This window comes from Helianthus annuus, chromosome 5 (assembly GCF_002127325.2).
Source record: "Helianthus annuus cultivar XRQ/B chromosome 5, HanXRQr2.0-SUNRISE, whole genome shotgun sequence".
Classification (NCBI taxonomy): Eukaryota; Viridiplantae; Streptophyta; class Magnoliopsida; order Asterales; family Asteraceae; genus Helianthus; species Helianthus annuus.
In genome coordinates this window covers 5142708-5162150 of record NC_035437.2, presented here as the reverse complement: position 1 = coordinate 5162150, position 19443 = coordinate 5142708, and the positions used below count along the sequence as shown (strand labels likewise).

The window sequence follows — 19443 nt, the reverse complement described above, 5'->3', positions numbered from 1 at the left end:
TTAGAATGAAAAGGTAACATAAAGCATTATGAAGCATGTCGGAACTAAATCACAACATACCACTATATTTTGCGCTTGAATATATGAAAACTCATGGTGTATCAACTTAAAATTAGATTTCTAAAATATACATATAAGTTGCCTAATATACAGTAAGTTACCATCCCATTTCAATTTAAGAAGACATTTGTAAACATCATTTAGCTGAATTTGTAATAAACTTATAATAATAAAAAAAAAACTTTGAAGACATTTGGAAGCTGAACACAAACTGCCACGCTTTATTGCTCATGCCCACATTTGGGTGAGACTGCAGCTTCTCATACATAGCGCAAGCTTCATTGGATCTGTCAGCACAGGAAACAATTGGATATATGATTGTGACAAAAATATATAAAATAACAATGAGTATAATTAAATATTGCTTAAATGTTATATCTCGATACATAATGAAAGATTAAATAAAAACAAAAAATATTAGACCGTATGACGTAGAATACCGTCTTCGGGACCATTTCTACCTCCAACTGATTTCCAAAGTAGATTCATCAACAAACTTAGTGGTTCCTTTAAAAGAGATTGTAGAATACCGTCTTCGGGACCATTTCTACCTCCAACTGTAGTAACAATTATATGTCCAGTTTCAGTTGATCTCCATCCACCATTTTTTCCTACATTTCGTAAAACGCAAGGGAAATCATGTGAGAAACAGAATACAAATCCATTTAAAAAAATATAACATACATTCAAATACAATTTTTGACTAACTCAACAGAGGACAACCTTTTTCAACTTGTCATCTCTAATTTCATCTCACTGATTACCTTTGGTAGTTTGCCAATAACTTCACTGGCTACTGCAGGAATGGATCTTGTTTAGATGATTAAACTTCGAATTCTCACCACCAGTGAATCAGTTTTGCTAATATCTCTTCAAGCTTCTTGGAACTAAAGTGCCATTTTGTTCCTGATAAAGTTATGCCAAACTCAAGTTTTTTTTTCTATATTTTAATCAAACACAAAGATTTTTATCACACTATTTTACCATTCGGTTTAGTTTGTAAAAGTAAAATTAGAACAACAACCAAAATAAAAACTATACCAACTAAAATTGTACCTTCAATTGGAAACTCAGAGTCACAGAGCATGAAATTGATATCGACTGGACTATGTCAATAATCAATGTTCGTTGCCGCCAGTGATTCATGGCGGAACCCTAGCCGTTGGAAGACAGATCTCACCCTTTGCTGACCACCGATGACAACAACAACAACCACTTTGGAACCACCGCCGTCGCTGGCTACTAAGAAAGCCCTATCGCTGACACCAGTCATTGGAGAAGATGACCATCTCCCGTCTGCGTCTCTCATCTGCCCCATCTCTTTCTTGTTTCTCTTTTACAAAATTAAATATAATGAAAGCATTAAGATAGGAGAATCATGTAAACCAAAAGACAAAAGAAAACTGACCTTGTTGCTTGAACGACAGACAAATGGTTTTAGGGTTTCTTTGAAGTGATTTTGGAAAGAAGAGAGAATGAGGGAAAGAGCTATTGACTGAGAATTAGGCGCTCGTGAAATTGAATAAGAAATGAGAGAAAGGAAAATGCCGCCCAAAAAAAAAACTATCTGGCCAAAGAGCATTGCCACATCAAAGGTCAAAAAGTCAACAATATTTTGCTTTAGTATAAGAGATAGATGTTTTACGTTTTATATATGCATATATATAAGTACTGCATGATATTAAAATTACCGATAAAAGCATTCTCAAAACCATTCTCAGCACCCTCGGCTGCAATGAAAATGAAAGTAATGAGAGCATGCAACAGGGGATGTTATAACTAAATGAGCCGAAAGAGAGTATGCTCACCATAGATGAACCTCTCAATTAACTGTTTTGCACATGCATAAGACCATCGTTGTTTCTCGATTGAGCCAAAAATGCAAGGGGATGTGTCTTCTTTGAGAATATAGTACGCAGGATCCTGTAAGTAGTTAATAACAAAAAAGACTTAGCAAGTACTCAACTGATTTATGGAAAAAAGCTACTGAAAGTTAAATATACCTGTATCCTTACCTGTCGTAGAGGGCTGTCTTGGGGAAGAAAGCTACCGATGGTTTTCCCATATACTTCACAAGTGGAAAAGTGAATAAGCCGCTTGTTATTCTCTGAACAGTACTTGACCTAAGAGATGAAGATGACACTAACGATCCATAAATCATAGAATTCTTCATATAAATGGGAGGAAGTGACTTTTCCCCATGTTGCCTTATAGCTACATTAAAAGAAGCATCATTGCAATCACTATTGGAAAAAAAAACTTTAGGATTAAACGCCCATGGTTCCTCAGATGACATTATTAGATTTTTAATATACAAATTACATTTTAACTTTTTAATAGACATGTGATAGATGACGTATGTATTAGACATCTAACAATAATTTTTATTTCAACTGATAAATGAATTTAAACTTTAATAAAACCAAGAATGAGTGATGAATTACCTGCATTTCACAACACCCCTTAAGCTTAGATCATAACTCTTTTTAGTCTGAGTCCCTCCGTTTAAAAACTGCTACATACACATATATAACCACTATCACTCGCGAATCAATGTCCCTTTATATCAAGATTCTTTTAGATGCCATTGTATGGTCCTGATGCAAAGGGTTAGAGCAGGAGAATAGTTATATTACACATTGGAAGAGAGCTTGATCAGCTGAGCACATAGTGTAAGAGATTGTAGCAATAGCTGGGGTTCTAACTTAAGGTAGGACTTTATGATTTGTGAAATGTCTTCAATACAATCTGCAATGAAAAGTTAAAACACCAACTATTAAACAAACTCCTCCCATATATAGAGTGTAGAATACTCACGTTTAGTGAATCACGTTAATTAATGGAATGCTTTAAAATGCAACTCTTCAAAATTTGATTGTAACACAAATAAGATGCGCCACATTCGAATCAATATAAATAAATATTTTCCATGAAAGTTGGAAGTAATATAAAAAGAATACTTTCACAAGAATGAATAAAATTACCTTCCCTATCAGAGTTTGTAAGCAAAAATATAGAGTCTCGACATTATTGCTTAAAGAATGATTTCCTTACACAAATTTAATAAAGAAAATAGAAAATAGTTAGTAATGAAAATATAAAAATAAAAATAAAAACCATGTACTTAGCTGATTATTTTCAAAGCAATTAACCTATTTGATTTATCTTAGAAACACATGCCTGTTGTTCCATTTTTATGAATCTTTTGAATATCATTCAGATTATTTTCAAAGCATTTGACCCATTTAACCTAGCTTAGCTTGTTTGACCCGTTAAATAAAAGACATAACCTAAATCGATGTGTTTCTAAGATAATGAGTTGAACCGCCACCAAGCCACCACTATCAACTCACAAAATCTAGTGCAAAGATAAAAAAATGTTTTTTTTTTTTGTTTAAGCCCTCACGGAGCATGTATATCTCAAACTTATTTGTTATAAATCTCAACCATTTGAACATACATGTCAATGTGTCATATTCACTGGTATCTTTCCTCTATTCCGAGAGACCGTGACAAAATCTATGTATTTTTTATAGCCTGAGTAACACATTGATTAATTAACGGAAATGAGAAAATTTCTTACCATTGTATGCGTTTTTATTAAATCCAGTTGGACCATATGCAAAGATGCAAACATTGTAACCATCATGAGCATGGCGAATGAGGGACCTGGTACCAATCTACAAAAACCCCAACTGCGTAAAGGAAAAAAACATATTCGTATTGGAAAAAATTAAGAAATAATTACATAACGCCAACTAATTAGATAACGACAACTAAGACCATATGTATATTGCCCAAGAGATCTTTACCAGTAGGTCGATTACCCTAAACCCTCAACCCATTTTTAAAAATAAACCAATTTCAAAGCTAAACTAATGTTGAAATAAAGCCAATATTTGGGACCAGAACATGATGATTTACCGGTATAGGCAATGATGTAGAAGTTACTCCTCAACAGAGATCTCAATTTTATACTTGTTCAGCAATCGCTTCCGCTCGACACTCAAGTATATCTGTTCAGCCAACATAAATTCACATGGATAAACAGATTATATCATGAACATAATTAAGGGGCAAACATAACATTCAAAGAGAAAGAAAAACCTTTGTTTTGGTCTCACACTTGACATCCAACTGCTGAAACCTAAGAGTAAGATGTCTAGCAAGCCGACTTTCAAATATCCACGGCACGTAATGCAGCCCGGCTCAAGAACATCATCAAACTTCCCAAAATTTTCCTCTATAGCATCAGTAGATTGATCTACTTGAACCAAACAAAGCAAGTTCCCCATGATTTCACACTAAACCCAACACAACGAAACTCATCACTGTCATAATATAAAGTATAAACCGAGTCACCGTCATAATCCCAATCGGAACTCTAAATCGAATACCTTGAAGATGAAGATGAGAATCCATGGTCTAGTTGAAGGAGGTGATTGCTTCATTTTCTCTGCAGTAGCTTCGGCTTTTTCTACTGATTTTGTGGCTGCATAACAATTCAAAAGAGCACTGTAAACTTGGAGCTTATTGACATCATCTGGAAGGCTGTTGAAATATTGCTCTGCTTGTTCTACCCATTGAGCTTTTAACAACAAATCCATCCGATGAAAATTCTTGACCTGTAACATACTATTCATAAGTATATATACCAGCTAACATACTATTCATAAAAAAAATATCAAAACTAACTTAGGGAAGCAAGTAGCAATCAAACAATCACAAAAAAACGTCACTTCTGGAAGCAAGTAGCAATCAAACAATCATAAAAAAATTCTTTTAAACATTAACATTCGACTTATATCATTGGTGATCTGTTAGTGTGTTAAACCGACAAACCTGAACCCGAACCCGAACCCGAACCCAAACATAGATTTACATTTTTTTATTCATGACATCAACTCTAACCCGGACGCGCCGGCTTAGATAAATAAGTCAAATACGTTATAAATAGGGTAAGGAACTGTAAACAGATTGTCATTTAACCCATTTAAAAGATCAGTATGACATTCATTTAGAAAGTAAATACGTACTGTTTTAATTAAAAATAAGATTAGTGATAACAATATACATTTTAAAGTTTGTGTTTCCTATGCAAATTGCAACATAGATAATAACTCCATACACCATGATAAGATGTATAGTAAAACAAATATACATTCAATCGAGGAACTGAGAATTACCTTGCAATGGTGTGAACAACATATAAATCCAAAATTGATTGCATCATCGAAAACAAACAACCCTAGACAAAAAGGGAAATAATAAAAACTACAAATACACATTCTTCTACAATCGAATAAGCAAAACATCTGAAACCCTAGTGAAATAATTTAGAAAAAAAGTACTGTAACCATTACCTCAAGTTCAATAGAAACCCAAAAACCTTCATTCTCTCTTGCCAACAGAACTGTCATTCGAGAGACGATTGGCAAAAGCCAAAAAATGAACCGTCATCCTAAATCTAGAAATCACCACCCATGAAAGTCGTAGTGTTCAAGTTCTTTGTCAGCAGCGTGATGGTGCCTATGGTTAGGGTTTCGTAGGAACATAATCAAGAGTTAGAGATGAAACTGAAATTAGGGTTTCTCAATGGAATGGCTGAGAAGATGAAATAGGTAGATGAAATCGCCATACACGAAGTCGAAAATGTAGAAGACTGCAGAGCAGAGATAAGTTAGGGTTCTTTAGTTGAAATTCAAATGAAGAAGGAAAGGATCTCAGTAATTTTAGGTTGAATTGATTGAAGAGAGATGAAGACTTTTGGAGAAAGCGTGTGAAGGAATATAGGAGTAAAAAGCAAAATGCCGCCCAAATTCCAATTATCTGGTCAAAGAGAATAGCCACATCAAAGTCAAAAAGTCAACCTTTATTTTGCTTTAGTATAATAGATAGATAGTATGTATATTCTTATGTTGCTTTCTACACAGAATAATGAGTGACTAAATTATTTATGATATAAGTCACCGTTGAAATCGAGAAGCATGCATACAAGGCTGTCACTTTTATAAAAGTTTATGTATATCATTATTTTAGATAGGAATGTTAACAAGATATCAAGAGTATTAGTAATGTAAGAGACAAAAAAGCAGGTAATCTTAAGGAGTGTAAAAAACATAAGCCGTTCAAAAAAAATTGTATAAGAACATAATACATCAAAGGAGCAGTCTTTCTTTTGGATTAATTGTATATCAAAGTATGATAATTTAAATTGTGGTAGATAGCGTGATTTCAATCTTTGGGTTTTCAGCTAGCTTACTGGCCCGGTTCTATATTTTTATACAGATGCTACCCGTTAAAAAAGACATAATACATATAATTATTATTATTATTATTTTGGTGAGATATAGTTTTTTTTTTTTTTTTTTTTTTTTTTTTTTTTTTTTTTTTTTTTGCAGGCGCGCGCGCGGGGGGCCACTGGGGTGGGTATTTTGGTTTTGGGTGACGGTATAGTGGGTTTAGGTTTTAGGTTCTTAGACACTTGTAACTCTATAGTGCCTTCATACACTTCTTATTTTTAGGAGTCTTTATAGAATAACTTTAATTTTTCAGGAATTTTAGACCAAACTTCTGATAAACTTTGATTTTCGGCTAACCCAGCACTAACTCTTCTATATATTTCTTGTTGGAAGTATCCCTGATCCCATTGATAACGAGTAGGCCCAAATAATTCGATGGGGGTAGTTGCTGAACCATACCACATAGTTCCGGCAACAACAAAAGCTGCAAAAAAGACAGCAGCGATACTACTGGAAAGGACAGTTTCAATATTGCCCATACGCAATCATTTGTATAGACGTTGGGGCGGGCGGACGCTAAGATGGAATAGACCTGCTAATATGCCCAAAGTCCCTGCCGCAATATGATGAGAGGCTAGACCTATATACCTACATAGTCCAATAAGGTTTAGAAGTTTTCATGTGGCTGTTTGGTAGCCTCTGAATGGTTATTAAGAGGCTACCTCTTAATGGAACCATTAGGAATTTTATCAATGAAAAGATAGAAGAATGTGACATGTGATGATTTACCATTCAGAGGTTACCTCTTAACCATTCAGACTTGAGGTTACCTCTTATTCATTCAGATGTTTTAAACCATTAAGAGATAGCATCTGAATGGTCATTAAAAGGCTACCAAACAGCCCCTGAAATTTAAGATATTGCTTTTGATTCTTATTAAGGAATATTTGTTAATGCACTGTCATATGAAAGGTAAGTCTATCCGACTTAATAATTGTTATTATTTGTTTAGTCGATCTTGTTAATGAGAAACATTCAAAGTTGTACATTTTTATTTGTCTCTATTTGATTAATTTGTTATACATGTATGATATCTTATTATTGATGGAATGGAAAGGCCAAGTCCAATATATTGGTTTTCCCACACAATACAATATATTAGTAAGTATCAAAGATTACAACAAATAAAAACAAAACATATTTTCAGATTTCAACTTTGATGTTGCCGTGTTATTAAATAAGTATATGCTCTTCGGTAAGCTCTCTAATATCACCCACAACTCCACAAGTGTGTCGGCGGATGAGCCGACGGACACTGAAGCCACAGACGTGATACGTCGTGTTATACAGATATATTCAAGACCATTTGATCGACGGAACTGTTAGTATAATTTTATTGGACAAAAGCATAATATAATTAAATACAGGGAAAACAATGAAAAACAGAGAAACGTAAATTATGACAAAACCAGCTAGAATTGGCCCAATTATTAGATCAACATGTTGATAACTAGTTTTCTTTTTCTTTTTTAATTGTTTTTTTAGGGTGGAGATACAATATGAAGTTTATTTGGCTAGGAAGGATAGGAAGTGATCTTGACCATCCATTAAGTTAATCAAGGGTTAAGATTAAATCAGGGAAATTGAAAGGAAGAAAAGAGGCGCGTGAGTTTGTTCAAGGGCATTCTAGTCAATCCAAGCCAATAGTTTCTCTCTCCTCCAATTGCCCCCATTTTTTAAACGTTAATAACTCTTTCATACGACATTATTTTTTTATAAAAATTGCACAAAAAAAAACGAGCGTTTTTTAATCTTTAAAACGAGTATACTATTGCTATATTTAAAAAAAAAAATTTAAAACCCAGTTGCGTAAAACGCAATAGAAAAACCACCAGTTACGTAAAACGCAATGAAAAAAAAACCTAAAAAATGACATTTTTCTAAAACGCAATGCACCAAAAACACAAAGAAATGACTTATTTGTAAAACGCAATGGCCAGAAAACACACAGAAATGTCTTATTTGTAAAACGCAATGGCCAGAAAACACATAAAAATGTGTTTTACCTAAAACGCAATGCACCAAAAACACAAAGAAATGACTTATTTGTAAAACGCAATGGTCAGAATACACTTAAAATGTCTGTTTTCTAAAACGCAATGAACTGAAAACACATAAAAAAGTGTTTTACCTAAAACACAATGCACCAAAAAACACAAAGAAATGTCTTCTATGTAAAACACAATGGCCAGAAAACACTTAAAAATGACTCATTCTAAAACGCAATGGACTGAAAACACCTAAAAAATGTGTTTTACCTAAACGCTCTGCCCCTTGGACCCCGCCAGGGGCTGCCGCCCCTGGGACTCCGCTACCGGGGGCTGCCGCCCCCGGACCCCCACAAAGATCGTAAAACGCAATGACTAAATCAAAAACCCAGATCATGAAAATGAAATTAAAGAATTTCTTACATGGATCGAAGCCGATTTCTTCATCAATTGACAAATTTTGAATGACAGAAACACTTATCAACGCTCGAATCGAACGAATCGAGTGATTATCTCCAAAATCACCGGAAAAAACGAGATTTTTTTATGAAATTAAACTGGGTTTTCTTCAAAAAAAGCTGAAGAACACGTTGATCGGGTTCTGAATCATTGATTGGTGATGAAAATCGCACTATAATGTAATGATTATTGAGATAGAAAGTGAAGAAATAGTTGAAGATGGTGGGTTTTGAAAATGGTGGGTTTTTGAATTTACTGGGTTTTGAAAAAGGAAGAAGAAGGAGTTGAATTGACTAAAATACCCCTTCTCTTTATTTTAAAATTTACCATATGTCATAATCCTATGGCTTCCTATCCTTCCTAGCGAAAATTAACTTCCTATTTGATCTTTTCTCTGTTTTTTTAATCAAATTTAAAAAAGAACCCTGCACAAACGTAGAAAACTAGAATGAAGTGTTTCACATGATCCTTTGACTTCTAACAGCCTCACCACCTAAAGATTGAAGTGTCTTTATATCTATCCATTTAAAAATTATATTTTATATTTTATATAAATACCACATACCTAATGATCAATTAATCTCAAAATAATTATGTATTAAATTAAATAAATATAGACAACTTCAAACATAACCAATTATACTCATTTTTTTAGAAACGAATAATTATTACAATATTAAATTTCTTATTGTTTGCTTTATGTTACTTCATGTTGAACTAAAAATTTAAAACACGACTAATGTGAAAATATCTTGATCTAAAGTGATCCATGCACCAGTGGCGAAGCATGACAATGAAAACGGGGGGTCGAAAACGTATATACCCAAAAATTTCTATAGAACCGGGGGTCGAAAACGTATATACCTAAAAATTTCTATACGGAAACTACATATTTAACACTACTGAGCGAAAAGTTCGGGAGGTCGGACGACTACCCCGCCCCGTCCCCTCTTAAGCTGCGCCCCTACCATGCACACCGCTTCTTAAATTTATAAACAAGACATTAAACATTATTAGTTACATAACCCTTCGCTCGAGTTAAAGCTACATCTTGTATATCTCAAGTAAACTATATTCCAAACATCCAATATAAGGAATCAGCAAACATAAAAAGCATACTGTATCCTGAATTGTGAAGTCAAAACTTATGAATTGAGTTGACTTTGTAAAATAAAAAACAGATTATAAGTTGTTAAAATATTGAGGTTATATAATATCTATTCAAAAAGAAAAAAAAAAAAAAAAAAAAACTATTGCATGGACAGACAGGCTATCTACCGGTTATACTTTAATAGATGTGGAAAAAGAGTCATAATTCAGAGAAAAAAATGATTTGAAAATTATAACCAACATGGGCGACGTCTATAGTTGACTTTATCAATTTGCCATGGTTGACTTTCAAGTCACGTATTCATTTTTAAGACATCATTCGAATTATTGTTTGCTGTTAAACTCGAGCCCACAGGTTTTTAATCCTCTTGCATTATTTTTTTAAGGGTCCTAATAAATCCACATGGTATCATCTTATTTACACATGGTTTATACGGTCGCAGCCTTTGTCAGTTCACTTTATTCTATACGGGTCGTATAACCTTATACGGCCGTATAAACCATGTGTAAATAAGATGATACTGTGGTCGTATATAACTATACGGCTCGTATACAATGAATTTCCTTTATTTTATTGTTTTATTACTATTTGACGCGACGTATTATTCCTCGATTCACGTGCGAGTAGACGTAAGATTCTCTGATTCGATGTTATATTCCTCGATTCTCGTGCGATTTATGTGATTAGACGTTAGATTCCTCGATATTCGTGCGAGTTATTTGATTCGACGTTAGATTCCTCGATTCGCGTGTTAATCATTTGAAACGATGTAATATTCCGTAAAATTCTCTATATAAACGACACTAATTTCATTCATTTTCATTCAACTTCTATTCGTTTCTTCTATTTTTCTCTGTATTCAAATTATTTACGCTATAATGTCGGGTTGGGGTAACTTTTTTAATGTGTTTGATAACGAGGCGAATCAGGGGAGTTATGATAACAATGAAGATAACAAAGCGGGCATGTTTGATCTGAATGCTCCGTTCGATTCCATTCTTGCGTCGGATGCAGGTCAGGATAATTGGGGTTTGGATGCAATTCAGCCTAATTATGCTGGTTATTATCCATCGCAACACCCGGTTAATTTTGAAGCCCCTCCTGTTAGTTTTGGACCACCGACTGATAGTTCTCAGTCTCCTCCCATAAGTGATGGACCGCCGGAGGGTCCAAATGCTGACCAGGAACGTAGTGAGTTTCAAAACAAGCAGGTATAACATTTAATTATACGTTTATTTGTTGTACGTTAACTATTTTAGTGTTTTTACGTTTGATGTTGTTTTTATTAAAACCTTAGATTAGGGTTGCTCAACGGGTCGTGTTCGCGGGTTGGTGGGTTCAACCCGACCTGAACCTGAAAATTTTACACAAACCCGAACTCGACCTGAACCCGAAAATCGTATCATACATAACAACCCGAACACGACCCGAACTTTCATGGGTTAATTTATGACGTAAAATATATTGTTAAAAAAACATAATATAGTATAAATGTGTAACGGGTCAAGCCGCTAACCCGACCATGTTGACCCGAACCCGACCCGTTAACCCAAACGGGTTCGCAGGTTCAACCTGAAACTGAGCCGAACCCGTTTATACTAAAGCTAAACCGATTGGTTAATCATTAATTGACACATATAAGTGTTTTCGTTAGATATTCGCTAGCATTGATGAATTGGTAGAGTGGTGTAGAGACGTTGGACGCATAAATGGCTACGCCCTCGTCACCAAACGCACCATCTACAATAAACAGGGTAGCGGTAAGCCGTCAAAATCTGGCTTACGTGCGATTGTGCCGGCGAGTACAAATCAACAGCCACGGTCAGACGCAGCGGGACCAGGAAAACCGGTTGCAAGTTCCAACTGATCGGGGCATACAAAAAGAGGTTAGGTTATTGGGAACTAAAGGTTGATGAAGCTAAACATAACCACGAACCATTTCTGTATCCAGAGGGTCATCCGTCCCTAATGAGGCTGACTCCATCAGAAGAGAGGACGGTGAGCAAATGACGCATCAGAATATAAAACCACGAGACATTCTTGCTGCCATTAAAGAACAGAACCCCCATAATGTCTCAACAAGAAACACCATATACAACGCTCGGGCCAAATTGGGTCGAATGGAACAAGTCGGCGAGACTCCAATGCAGATACTTTTCAACCGGTTGGGGAAGGTTGGGTTTGTTTTTTACCATAGAACATCTCAAAACGGCGAACGGGTCGAGGATGTTTTCTTCATCCACCCGGAGTCGAACATGTTGTGGCGCGCCTTCCCGCATGTGTTACTTATAGACGCCGCCTACAAGACGAATCGGTACAAAATGCCGCTAGTCCAGATTATCGGCGTTACATCCACGTTGATGTCGTTTTGCATTGCTCATGCGTTCGTAAGCAACGAGAAACGGGAAAACTTCACATGGGTTCTACGGAGGTTGAAACACTCATTAGACAATGTTATGGAACCCCATGTAATAGTAACGGATAGAGATCGCGCCCTAATGAACGCATGTGCAACCGTGTTTCCTAGGGCTAGACATTCATTGTGTAGGTGGCACATACAGCAAAACATCTTCAAACATTGCAGGAAAAGCTTTAAAACAGATGATCAATGGGAAAGGTTTCTTTACAAGTGGGGCGAGCTAATTAAGTCAACGACCGATCATGACTACAACTACTGGTACGAGCGAATACGATCAAACTTGCCACGCAAAAAAACCGACGGTAAGTTTTATATAATTTTTGCTTAATAATCGTATTTATTTGACTTGTCTTAACTGCACTTGACTTTGATTACAGAGATTATGAACTATTTGGTTTCAATCTGGTTACAACCATATAGAGACCGGTTTGTTTCGTTCTGGAGCGACCAACATCTGAACTTCGGTCAACGTACAACGAACAGGGCAGAGGGTCAACATGCCCTTTTGAAGCAGTACCTAGGCGAATCTAATTACACCCTGGAGAAAGTGGTACCACTTATCGATAAGCTCATAAGAAACCAGGTGACAGAAATCAGAGGCAGCATTGAAACAAGCAGGAGCTGAACATTGGGTCATCATAACAAACCAATATTTAATCTCCTACTAAAGAAGGTTTCACATGCCTGCCTAGATTTGATATCAGACGAAGTAAATGAAATAGAAAAATTAATGTTATATAACCGTACATGCGCGTGCCGTTTGTATACAAGCTGTGGGTTGCCGTGCGCGTGTCGGTTGGAACCGTATACAAGGAATGGTAATACATTATTCGACCAACCACATTTTATAATCATAGCCTTTCATCACGCAAAATCTTATTGACGTTTTATGTTGTTTGTTGATATGTTTCTTAGGTGAAATGATCCCGTTGGAGTTGATAGACCCTTTTTGGAGAAAGTTAAATTTGGACTCCATAGTGGAACCGAGCAAGGTGGACTCTTTCGACTTAGACGGTGAATTTGCGCTTCTCAAACAACATTTAAGTGCTCAGCCGAGAGAACTCAAGAAAAACTTGATTAAAAAAATGAAGGATTTGGTACAACTCAATAAGACGAAGCTTAAACAACCAGTTGTGCAAAAAAACACACGGGGTCGTCCAACTTTAAAAGCTCAGCAACAAAGGAAGGATGATTCGTTTACGGAGCCTTCTAGACACAACTTTTTTACAACGCAGGACCAGTATAGTGATTCACAAGATGGGTTTGGCACACAAGAGTCAGCGATCGAACCTACCAGGCACAGCTCGTTTGTCGAGTCACAAAGTTATTGTACTGAAACACCTATGTTCTTCGGCGAGATTGCGAAAGGCGCTAAGAATTCGAAAACGAAAAACAAGGTCGCAAAATCAAAGGAAGAGCCACCAGATTTATCTTTGCTGCCTGTCGGACAAGTTAATATGTTCTTGCACTACCAAAAGTTCATTCCACCGTGCTTCTATCCACACCTCAGTCACATACAAAATGTGCAGGGTGATGGTAATTGTGGGTTTCGATCTATAGTGGTCGGCTTATCGCTTAAAGAGTGGCAGTGGCCATTCATACGGCAGAATCTTCATGATGAGTGCTACCGGTTCCATGATTTTTGGAAAAACATAAATGACGTTCAGTATCAACAAGTTCTGGAATCATTAGTTTGGTCCGACCAAATAGTCGGAGCACCTGAACATAAGTGGCTACAAATGCCATTCACGGGGCTCCTGATAGCAAACCGGTAGAATGTCATTTATCTCTTATTAAGTGACCTTGGTTGTGCTTCATTTTTTCCCATGTTCACAACAGCCGAAGAAAGTATTCCGCATCGAACAGTCGCGCTTGTACATGTAAACAGAAACCATTTTATTCACGTCAGATTAGAAGGGGAATATCCAATGCCAACCCCATCAGGATACTGGCGACAACCGACACGGAATACGCCAGCAGAAAGTTGGTATCACTATTACAAGGAACGTATTGACCATTATAATATGATCGTTGATGAATATAGGACCAGGGATTACATAGATATAGGGATGTTGTGAATATAAAATGTTATTTACATGTTTTGATAATTTGTAATGATCAACATACACGTTATATAAATGTTTTGGCAACTTGTTCAAATTGAATTTGAAAAAACGTTTAAACGAATCAACGTTAACGCATACCGACCGTATTTTCGTCAGTTCCGCATATAGTAATTGAAAATAAATGAAAAATATTGAATTGTATACGGGCCGTATAAACATATACGCCTCGTATACGGTGATCGTATATTAAGTATACGACAGAATTATAATAAATTAAATTAATGTATACGAGCCGTATACAGTTATACGGCCCGTATACGCAGGAAAAAAGATCGTATAAGTTTTATACGACCTCATTTCCACCATACGGCCTCAACATTCCACAAAAAATTCTCTCGGTTTTCTCTCGGATCGTTCTTGGATAGCGTTCTTCGGCGTTTTTGGCGTTTTCTTCTCGTTCTTCCTATACGGTACGTTTTCGTATTGTAAACTTTCAAATTCCGTAACATGTTAGATTATGGTCTTGTATAGTAAAACGTAGATAGGCATAACGATTACGATTGTATAATTCAATTTGAAAAAAAAAATTGAAACATAAAATTGTAACTGATTATTCAAGTGTATACGGTCGTATAAATTGTATACGATCGTATAATGTTTGATTATTCAAACTGTATACAATCGTATACATTTTATACGACCGTATACACTTGAATAATCAAAGGTTTGTCGACCGTATACATTATATACGCTCGTATAACCTTTGAATATTCATACATTATACGATCGTATATTTATATACGGTCGTATACCTGTTTGAATATTCAAAGGTTATACCAGCGTATATAATGTATACGGTCGTATACTTGTTGAATATTCAAACATTGTACGAGCATATATGATATGTACAATACGTTCGTATACAAGAACAATATTGGTATAATACGTTAACGATAATCGTATAGTGATTGCTAAGTTGTAATTGTTATTTGTTACAGACGATATGGCTGAGTCATCAGCAGCTGGTGCGGCCCGTAGAGTCGAGGTCAGGGTCAGGGTCGGGGCCGTGGACGTGGACGCGGACGGGGACGTGGACGTGGACAGGAGGAGGAGGTTGTGCCCGATTTTACTGAGACGGGGCAGTTTGTTAGAGATATCCCCCGAGGTACCGTTGCCTATAGGGATTTGGGCAAATTACGGGAGATGGTGCTGGATGCGCCTCGGACCATAGATTTTCAGTTTTTGACCGATATTGGAGCGATCGGTCGGGTCCGGGAGCTCATGCCAGCTAACTCCCCGTGGGACCGCTTATTTGATGCCGCCGCAGAGCGGGCCCACAGGGAGATTACTTTAGAGTTTTTATCTACCTTTTCATTTACGGACACCCGGGGTGGGGGTTTTCAGCATTTTTTGACGGCAGAGGCCGTAGCTTTTTCTATTTGCGGCAAGAGTCAGAGGATGTCACTTCCTCAGTTCGTTGTTGCCTTGGGTCTGTACTCACAGGAGGACTCAAGGTCCCGCGCATTTTTTGATGCGCCAGTCACCACGCACACTAACGTGTTGTGGCCGTATTGGCGCACTATTGGGTTCGGGGAGTTCGCCAAACCGAAGCAGCGATCCCCGAAGGCACGGGCGACTGATCTTTACGACCCGTTACACCGATACCTACATCGGTGTATCGCCGTGACGATCGCCGGTCGTCATGATAGCAGGGAATGGGTCACCCAAAATGACCTATTCTTCTTGCACGACTTACTTAGCGGCGGGAGGGCCAACTTGGCGTACAAGTTGGCCGCATATCTCGCCGACTACGCTTTTAAGCGACCCTCTTCCCACATCAGCTGTGGGGCCTTCGTCACCCATCTGGCGAAGGGTTACTTTCGCCTCCTGTCCCCGCAGGTGGCAAGTGATATGACCCTGATACGCCAGCTTGACAGGGTTGGGAGGGACACAGCCCTATCGATGGGTTTGGCTCGCGAGCTCGAGGGAGGGCAGCTGGTTTGGGCTTATGGTGTGGGTGAGGGACCCCGTGGACATGGTGGTGGAGAGGGTGGTGATGAGGAGGGAGACGATGGAGAGGGAGACGAGGGGGAGGGAGATGGAGATGGAGGCGACGGAGAGGGAGGCGACGGAGAGGGGGTCGGTCATGCTGGCGATCGATCACAGGTAGCTGCGGAGGAGTTACGGGGTGATCGCCCGTACGTTCGACGCAGCGTGAGACAGTGTGTGATGCCTCCACCAGGGGTGGAGGAGAGACTCGTTCAGGTCGAGTCGGATGTAGCTGCAGTCAAAGGGGATTTAGCTGCAGTCAAAGGGGATTTAGCTGCAGTGAGAGAGGATGTACGGTGGATGGTCGAGGCGATTGTGGCTATGCATTCTGCCGCACCCCTACCTCCACGAGCTGGCGCTGCACCACCACCACCACCACCACCGCCGTAGCTGCTTATTGTATTATTATTATTTTTTTTGTTATTTTACGTTTGAAACTTTGTAAAAGTTTATCTTTTTTTTTGGTTTAGATGTAAAACATTATAAATATTAATGTTATGTTTAGATGTTAACTTGTTTGTTTAATAATTGTTGTCGTAGTTTATCATAATCATATCACATATTTATTGTTTTACATAGTGGAAACTTACTAAACATTATAAATACGTTTAACTAGAAACTCGTAACATAATCCGATATATACAATACTATTTTAAAATTTACAAAACTTATTAAACGGTTTCCCGATTGCAACAAAAAATTAACTATTCTATACATATTTATCGTTTTACAAAGTAGAAACCTATGAAACATAATAAATACGTTTAACTACAAACTCGTAACATAATGCGATATATAGAACACTATTTTAAAATTTTCAAAATTTATTAAACGGTTTCCCGATTGCAACAAAAAATTAACTTTTCTATACATATTTATCGTTTTACAAAGACGAAACTTATTAAACATAATAAATACGTTTAACTACAAACTCCTAACATAATCCGATATATACAACAAACGATTTCGCGATTTCAAGAAAAAATTAACCTTTCTTGCTATACGGGCCGTATAACATTATACGGCCCGTATACAGATTTTAAAACTAAAAACCCTTGTCCAACCTTCGAAAAAATATGCTACTATGTATACGACCCGTATATAATATACGGCCCGTATACATATAAAAACAAAAAAACATTCCACTCATTAAATTCTGTGCATGAACATTCTATAAGGCCCGTATAATTATATACGACCCGTATACAAATTGGGATGTGAAAATAAGATTATAGGGGTGTGGAAATAGAACGACCCTTTTTTTAATTACCCACCCTTAGCTTCATTAAGGGGCTGTTTGGTAGACTCTTAATGACCATTCAGATGCTACCTCTTAATGGTTTAAAACCTCTGAATGAATAAGAGGTAACCTCAAGTCTGAATGGTTAAGAGGTAATCTCTGAATGGTAAATCATCACATGACACATTCTTCTACCTTCTCATTGGTAAAATTCTTAATGGTTCCATTAAGAGGTAACCTCTTAATGACCATTCAGAGGCTACCAAACAGCCCCTAAGCCACTCGCAAACCCATCTTTAGTGTCCCCTTTGACACCTTTGGAACGGTGTTGTGGGTGTTAACAGCAAACTGATATGGAAGGGGACAACAACCCACGCCATAAGACTACCCGGTATGGTTTTGTTAGTCCCTAAAGAGACTACCCGCCACGTAGGCGCCACTTCACCAAGGGTGGAGGACCATCCCCTTGGGGACTATCCAAGGGTGTGGAAGACTACCCAACCCATAATAAAAACCAATATAATATTAATATATTAATAAAGGGGAGAGAGAGAAGTCAGAGGGGGGCCCACATCATTGCCTCGTCTCCAACGTCTTGGAGAGAATGCCGGTGCCGCGACGAGCCCAGGTGGGGCAGTGTGCGACGTGGGGGACGAACCGGGACGGGGAGGGGACGACCCCCATACCCCATGGTCTAAGGGTGGTGGGGTGCTGGATCACGGATGTACCGCTCAACATTATGTTCCCAGATTTATTCCAGTTAGAAACAAACAAGAAGGCCTTTGTGGCGGACCGGGTTAAGGTACAAGCAAGGGAAAGATATGCGGCATTTAGTTGGTCCAGGTGCCCGCAACAACAGGAGATTAAGGAGATGTTGGATCTATCATATATGTTGGAGAAAATAAATATCACGGAAAATATAGATACCTGGAAGTGGGTTACGGACACATATGGATCCTTCACGGTTCGTGGGCTCAAGGGCGTAGCTTTTAAGGGGCCGGGAGGGGCACCCGACCCCCCGAACTTTTCGCTCAATAGTGTTATGTATGTACGTTTCGTGTAGAATTTTTTAGGTATATACGTTTTCGACCCCCCGCTTTTATAAAAAATAAAAGAGTAAACTGCCATTTTGGTCCCTGAGGTTTGGCCAGTTTTGCCATTTTAGTCGAAATTTCAAACCATTTGCTATTTTGGTCCCTGTGGTTTCGTTTTTTTGCCATTTTGGTCCAAATTTCAAATTTGCCCAGATTCCCCAACTTAAAACCTTCTATTTTGTCTTTATCATCAAGGGCATTTTAGTCATTTTAGAATTATTATAACTAATTATATATATATATATATATATATATATATATATATATATATATATATAATACCCTAAAATACACACACATACAAACACCACACCACCCTATTCTCACTCTGCCCTCTCTCTCTGAATTACCACCACCACACCACCACCACCCCCACCACCGCATCATCCCCACCACCACCATCCCACTGCCGCCAACACCACCATTCCACTGAAACCCCAACACCACCATCCAACTGCCGCCACCTCTGGACAACCACCAACACCACAATCCTCTCAAAACCCCAACAACCACCATCCAACTGTGGTGGGTGGTGTCGGTTGGGAGATCGAAGAAGAGAGAGACGAGTAGAGAGAAAGAGATTGACGAAGAGAGAGAGTACGAGGTGAGAGAGAGCGGTGGGAGAAGGGGGAGCCGACCCCTCTTCGCCACGGCG

General features: G+C 37.8%; 1 long non-coding RNA gene across 16 annotated transcripts; it reads right to left on the bottom strand.

Annotated features, from left to right (window-relative positions):
- LOC110938458 lies at positions 1-5860 on the bottom strand. 16 transcript variants are annotated; one of them, XR_004894059.1, is made up of 14 exons: positions 5424-5860; positions 5247-5308; positions 4458-4685; positions 4168-4364; positions 3985-4076; positions 3644-3755; positions 3045-3109; positions 2505-2808; positions 2076-2274; positions 1869-1983; positions 1117-1790; positions 825-966; positions 591-671; positions 1-347 (listed from the first exon to the last, which is right to left on the bottom strand). It is a non-coding gene; the product is annotated as an uncharacterized LOC110938458 (long non-coding RNA). The 16 variants fall into 16 exon arrangements; XR_004894047.1 differs by having other exon boundaries at positions 2-347; positions 484-671; XR_004894050.1 differs by having other exon boundaries at positions 2-347; positions 501-671.
- Positions 5861-19443: the final 13583 nt, after the last annotated feature.